The 6,000-nt window shown below is 50.5% G+C and overlaps 1 long non-coding RNA gene across 1 annotated transcript in view; it reads right to left on the bottom strand.

Moving 5' to 3' along the window:
* Nucleotides 1-809: 809 nt before the first annotated feature.
* The window catches only part of LOC141070027 (uncharacterized), a 45,565-nt gene continuing 40,374 nt past the window's right edge, over nucleotides 810-6,000 (bottom strand). Inside the window, exon 3 of the long non-coding RNA XR_012226645.1 lies at nucleotides 810-1,813. This is a non-coding gene — a long non-coding RNA (uncharacterized lncRNA). The remainder of the gene's footprint in view (nucleotides 1,814-6,000) is intronic.

Genomic DNA, 6,000 nt, shown 5'->3' with positions numbered 1-6,000 from the left:
ATGAAGGAACAGGTTTGGACCTGTTCACACAGGAGGTGCAGGTATGGATGCAGGCAGGCGTGGAATATGAAGGAACAGGTTTGGACCTGTTCACACAGGAGGTGCAGGTATGGATGCAGGCAGGCGTGGAATATGAAGGAACAGGTTTGGACCTGTTCACACAGGGGGTGCAGGTGAAGGCAGGAGTGGAGAGAGAAGCTGCAGAAAGAGGTTCTGCAGCGGCAGCAGGAGTGGAGCAAAGCTGAACCACAAGGTCTGTGGAGAGAAGCTGCATCAAGAGGTTCCGCAGCGGCAGCAGGAATGGAGCAAAGCAGAACCACAAGGTCTGTGGAGAGAAGCTGCAGCAAGAGGTTCTGCAGCGGCAGCAGGACTGGAGCAAAGCTGAATCACAAGGTCTGTGGAGAGAAGCTGCCGTAAGAGGTTCTGCAGCGGCAGCAGGTGTGGAGCAAAGCTGAACCACAAGGTCTGTGGAGAGAAGCTGCATCAAGAGGTTCCACAGCAGCAGCAGGAATGGAGCAAAGCAGAACCACAAGGTCTGTGGAGAGAAGCTGCATCAAGAGGTTCCGCAGCGGCAGCTTCTCTCCACAGACCTTGTGGTTCAAACCTGTTCCTTCATATTCCACGCCTGCCTGCATCCATACCTGCACCTCCTGTGTGAACAGGTCCAGACCTGTTCCTTCATATTCCATATTGGTGTGCGGGAGATGGGAGGCCATGCAGTGATGCCAGCAGGGTTGTTACAGCTGTGGCCTGTCCTAATTAGACAGAGTCTTATTGAGCGCTCAAGGAAGGAAAGACGCCACACCTGGTTAGCAACAATCTATTCCAGCAGAACTCTGGAAGTTTATTGAATATACTTGGTTTTATTAGTTCGTACAAAGAAATGGTTACTCATTAACATAAAGGCTGAACTTCTTATCTAATTGGTCAGTTTAAATACATGAACATATATGGGTGTCCGACCTGAGGTGACTTAAGAACCAGATGATTTACTGCCCCTTGTCTTACAATGTCAGCAAGACTCCAATATCGGCTTGGACCATCTGGCCTAACTTCCTCTTCTGTATGTCTGGGACAAATGTCACAAGACAATGCTATCATGAGGTAACATCAGGTCCCCAGACTGGTTCATGGGGTTAAGTCATCTCCAGTAACTAGCTACAAAGTTCAGGACAGCTGTGATTATATCTGTAAGTGCACTTATAGGAATATATATAGAGTGTATATGAGTATATGGAGTACATGGAGTATATATGAGTATATAGTATATAGCCTATAGCAGGCAAGTGAGATCTAGATTAAATACATTTACATATATATTTCCATAACAATCCCCCCTTAGATATCACTCGCCCTAAAATCCTGCTCCTGGCCCAAAGTGCTGCAACTCTTTTATGCTGCCAGTGGACTGACGTACGCCTAGCGCATACATCCTCCTCTGTACAGACTTTTCGCAAATGGGCGGTCAGGAGATCTGTCCCTAACGGAGGTTTGGTGCAATGTAATCAAAGTCTCTTAGTTAGCAGTCTATGCAGTCAGTGCATGTGTATTCTCTATCAGGTATGTGATTTATTCAGTCAGGTAGGTCATCCACAGCATCATTCCAGCTCTGGTGTATCTTCTGGTATGAAGGCCTTTTCCCGCAATGCGGTGTGTGGATCTAGGTGGAGGTTTTCCTTCCAGGTTGGTGGCGTCAGCACTTGGAGAAGGGCCATCGGATCTGGAATCGAGTGCTTCTCCTTACGGACTTTTTCCACCCACACTCAGCAGTCTCCTGACTTCAGGGCGTGCATACCAGGCGCCGAATCTGGACCTGGCAATGAAGGAGAAAAACTCGAGAATGGACATTCGCAAGATTCTTGATAAATTCAATTACACATGCAGACAAAGTATCATTTTGCATAGTCAACTGCTAAGTAAAGAATACCCCTAACCTGGGGGTTAGACCCAAATAAAGTTTCATATTGGTGACAGCTTTTTCTGAGCTTATGGGAGTGTCTAATGCCAGGGTTTGTCTGTCTCTTGGCAATATTTTTTTAGCATGCTGCTCTTAAGTGTCCCACCTAGTCTATGGTGTGGGATGGTGGGTAGTGTGTGTAGGCCTAAGTCTGACCCTACTGCTGATCAGATCTCTTGTGTCAGGTTTGCTGTGAATGTGGGTCCCTGATCACTTGATATCGCTTCTGGAATCCCCATATCTGCACACTATTTTTGAGAGTAGCTTCTTTGCAGTAGTCTTCGCCAACTGGTTCCTTACTGGAAAGTCTTCAGGCCAGATGGCGTGGGGGAACTTTTCCCGCTTGTCCGATGTTGAATTTGTCGGAGGCCAGACAGCAGCTGGGAATTTGGCTGTTAAGGTGTGAGTTGAGTCCAATCAGGTCATTCATCTGTGTCTTCAATTCTGTGCGGGGCCATGTGCCCATTGAACCACCATAGGGTACACACTTTGAGGTAGACTAGGTCTGTCTTGAGGTAGACATTTTGAGGTAGACGGTTTGAGGTAGACGGTTTGAGGTAGATGGTTTCTTGGAGCCCAGTGCTTTTGCCTTTTAGCATCCAGCTTTCCTTCTCCTCCTTCCGAGTCTGATCCTGTTACTTCTTGTACAGGTTTCAGGAAGTCGTTTTGTCAGGTTTAGTGACTGGGTTGTGGTAATTGACATTCTCTGAGCTGATTGTGGGATTTTGGCTGAGGTTTTGTCTATGTCCGTGCCGTGGCGTCTCCCCTCCCTCTGTATGAAGACTCGGGTTAGACTGTGGCAGAGGAGGACTTGGGACTCTTTGCATTGGTACAGATCCAGCCGGCATTCTCCGGGGATAAGGGGGAAGGTCAAACTGTTGTAGCCTTGGGATGCCTTCGGACTCATGCAACTCGTCTCGGGGAGACGGGGTAAGTGTTGTCGTGGACTGCCGACCGTAGGACTGTGCTGGAGAAGAAGCTTCCCCACAAGGGGGTGGTGGAGGACAATCTTCTGGAATGTTCTCCATCAAATACGTCCTTTCTGGTAAAGGTGGGCACCATTCTTCTGCCTCAGAATTCATATCCACGTCAGAGTCTTCATCCTGGAAGTGATTCAGCTCGTTGGCTGGTGGAGGAGGAGGAAGCACTTCTGTCAGATTCAGAGATGGCGTCTTCACCGGTTTTCCCATTGACTTCTGTTTGCCAGGTTTTCTCATCTTCAGTCGTCATGTAGTAGCCATCCGGCTCTACGACCGCTCCCATTTTCCATATTGTCTTCCTCTGGCTGCTTCTTTGGCTGCCACGTCTGCCATGTTGATGCCCCGTGTCTCTACTGTGTTCTGTTTCCCATGTGCCTTGATCTTCAACACTGCCACCACTTTTAGTAGTTGAAGAGCGTCCAGCAGGTCTCTGATGGCTACATGGTGCTTCACGGTCGACCCGCTTGCTGTGATGAAGTCTCTTGCAGCCCAGATGGGTCCAAAGTCGTGTGCTATGCCATGCGAGTACTTGTTCATCGTAATCTGGCAGGCCTTTCGTCAGCTCTATCAGTTCCACTTTTTGGGCTCTAGGCTGACAAACTTCTGGACCATAGGATGTCTTGATTGCTGGTAACTGCACAGCCTGTGTGGAACCTTCCATCATCATCTGCAAAACTGGGGCCATCTACGGTATCTTTCAGACTTTTCATCTGAGGGTCCGTATCCGCATCCCCCCTTGGGAGTGGGACTAGAGACAGGTGACGGCTGAGAGTACTGAAAAGTGGTGGAGAGCAGCCCTGTCAGGAGGGCGTGTGCTGCAGATATTGTTTTCATGCAGGAGGGCCCCCTTGCAACTGGATCCAGGCCGGCTGAGAGGTATTCTGGAGGCCTCTGGTTTTCCTCCGTGGGTCTGTTTCAAGACACCAGTAGCATGACCTTCTCCATCCTTGTCCTTCCTTTTCCGTTCGGCCAAGACGGGATGGCTTCTCATAGTCAGGAAGGCCTAGAGCTGGCGCAGAGACCATGTAGTCTTTCAGATTCCTGTACGAGATGAAGGCTGCAATGCATTGATGCAATTGTACAGAGGCTGCATTAAGCCTGGAGCACAAGGGGATCCAAGTCCTGCTGTACGAGACTAGATCAAGGAAGGCCTGCATCTTCGGAGTTGTTGAGGGAGTCATCTTCTCCTCCACGGTCTTCCGGTCATCTGTCAGGTGTTTCGTCTAGTGGGCAATACGGTGTCTTCAGGAACTTGCTTTTGACACCACTGGACTCTGTTTTGCAGAACTTACGTTGCTGCTCCACCAGGCAGAGTAGAGGAGACATGGAAAGCGCTGTGCAGATAGCGGTGTCGATGACTTCTGCATGCTCCGTAATCCAGTGAAAGGCTGTTCCGGGCCCTCTTGGGCATCACTGTCCATTTGTTCCGCATCCCCCTTGTGCGTTTTCAGGAACTGGTCATCCAGGTGAGGGGGAACATTGAGAGGAGCTTCGGGCAGATCCATCACCGTGAGCACCGTTGCTGTGGCTGGCACGTTTGTCAGCAGAGCGTGCAGATCTAACACAACTGGGGTTTCAAACACAGTTGCTTCGCTCACAGCCCTCAGGTTATGCACCATTCAATCCTGTCTGGTTCTCCTTTCACAGTCTTCCTCTTGATCGAGAAAAGCTGGGACTGCATGATGATTCCCGTGGGTGAGGCGGCTCAATCTGGCCTTGCTCTTCACAGTGCCGTGAGTGACTCCCATCTTCTGACACAGGGCCGGCAGGAAAACAAGCCGGTATACTGGGGTCCTCTTCATCAGAGATGACGTCCAGCTGAGCTGTCTTTCTCTCACAGGGGGTCTTTTTGCTGGGGCGTCTTCTTTACCAGCCAGCAGCAGTTCCTTTCACCCAGCTTGATCTCAGGTCTGCATTTGTTAACCAGTTTGAGGGGCTGAGTGACTGTCTTCTGGTCCAGGGCCTGGATTAACATCAGGGATCACCTTCAGAATCTTGTCCAAGATGATCCTCTGGCGCTGGAGCCGCAAGCAGTGCAGCCATTTCACGAAGCGGGTATGGTCCCTCTGGGTTTTCCTGGCCCATGCCAAAGTTCCTAGGCCGTTTCTTGAACAGCAGTTCCACTTAGACCTCCAGAGGCAGTTTAGCTCTGGGTGATGAGCAGTGGATGCTGGGCCTTCTGAGCGCCCGGGGTTTCAGACTTGGGTGACACCCGCACTGGCACAACTTGAAGTCTCCCTTGGGCCATAGGCTTCCGGGTGCTATGTCCAGCACCTCCTTGGGTAGGCTTGCACCGGTTGTTCTAAGCAGGCTCTTGTAGGGCCACCAGCATGGGCATGATTGATTCTTCTTGGGCCTGGGATGGAGAAGAGGTCAAGGTCACATTTTCACGGGACACTTTTTGGCCACCTTCAGTTCCTGCAGTAGGTCTGTGCTCATCAGGTGTGGTGGGCAGGTCTCCACCATAAACTGGAACAGGATGGAGTGCCCTGGCAGTGTTCACATGCTCAGGGGCTTGCAAGCTGGGGAACGTCTGTCTTGACCTGCAGTCCCCATATAAGACAGACAGTGCTCTGAAAGACTGGTGGGGTCGAGGATTTTCACTTCTGACTGCACCGGTGTCCACAAGGAAAGATATGACAGCTCCCAGTGATTTGAGGTATTGGGTCCGCTGATGGGGTTTCACATGTCAGGGGCATGATGTCTGGCGGACCTGGTTTGCCTCTGTCCTATGGACAGGGTTCTTCATTGTCTTCTGTGTTTCTTTCTTGGCCTATTCCTCTGCGGGATGACCTGAGTTGCCAGGGTGCTGTGCACTGGTTCAGGAAATGGCCAAAGTTGCCACAGTTGAAACACCTGCCAGCTCTCATAACTCTGTGTGATAGTTGCTCCTCCACGTCAGTGGCCACCACAGGAGGGCCTGCCCTCTGCACTCCTGGTATGGACTCAATTCTTCTGGCTACTGCGAGCAGGACATCTACTGCTATTGTCCTGTACTCAGGCCTGGCCACTATAAGTAGTTTCTTGATTGGTTCTCTTAGTCCATGCACAAAGGCCTGTGCC

This window comes from Dendrobates tinctorius, unplaced genomic scaffold (assembly GCF_039654945.1).
Source record: "Dendrobates tinctorius isolate UK_male_01 unplaced genomic scaffold, ASM3965494v1 ptg000013l, whole genome shotgun sequence".
Lineage (NCBI taxonomy): Eukaryota > Metazoa > Chordata > Amphibia > Anura > Dendrobatidae > Dendrobates > Dendrobates tinctorius.
This window is presented reverse-complemented; position numbering and strand designations above follow the sequence as displayed.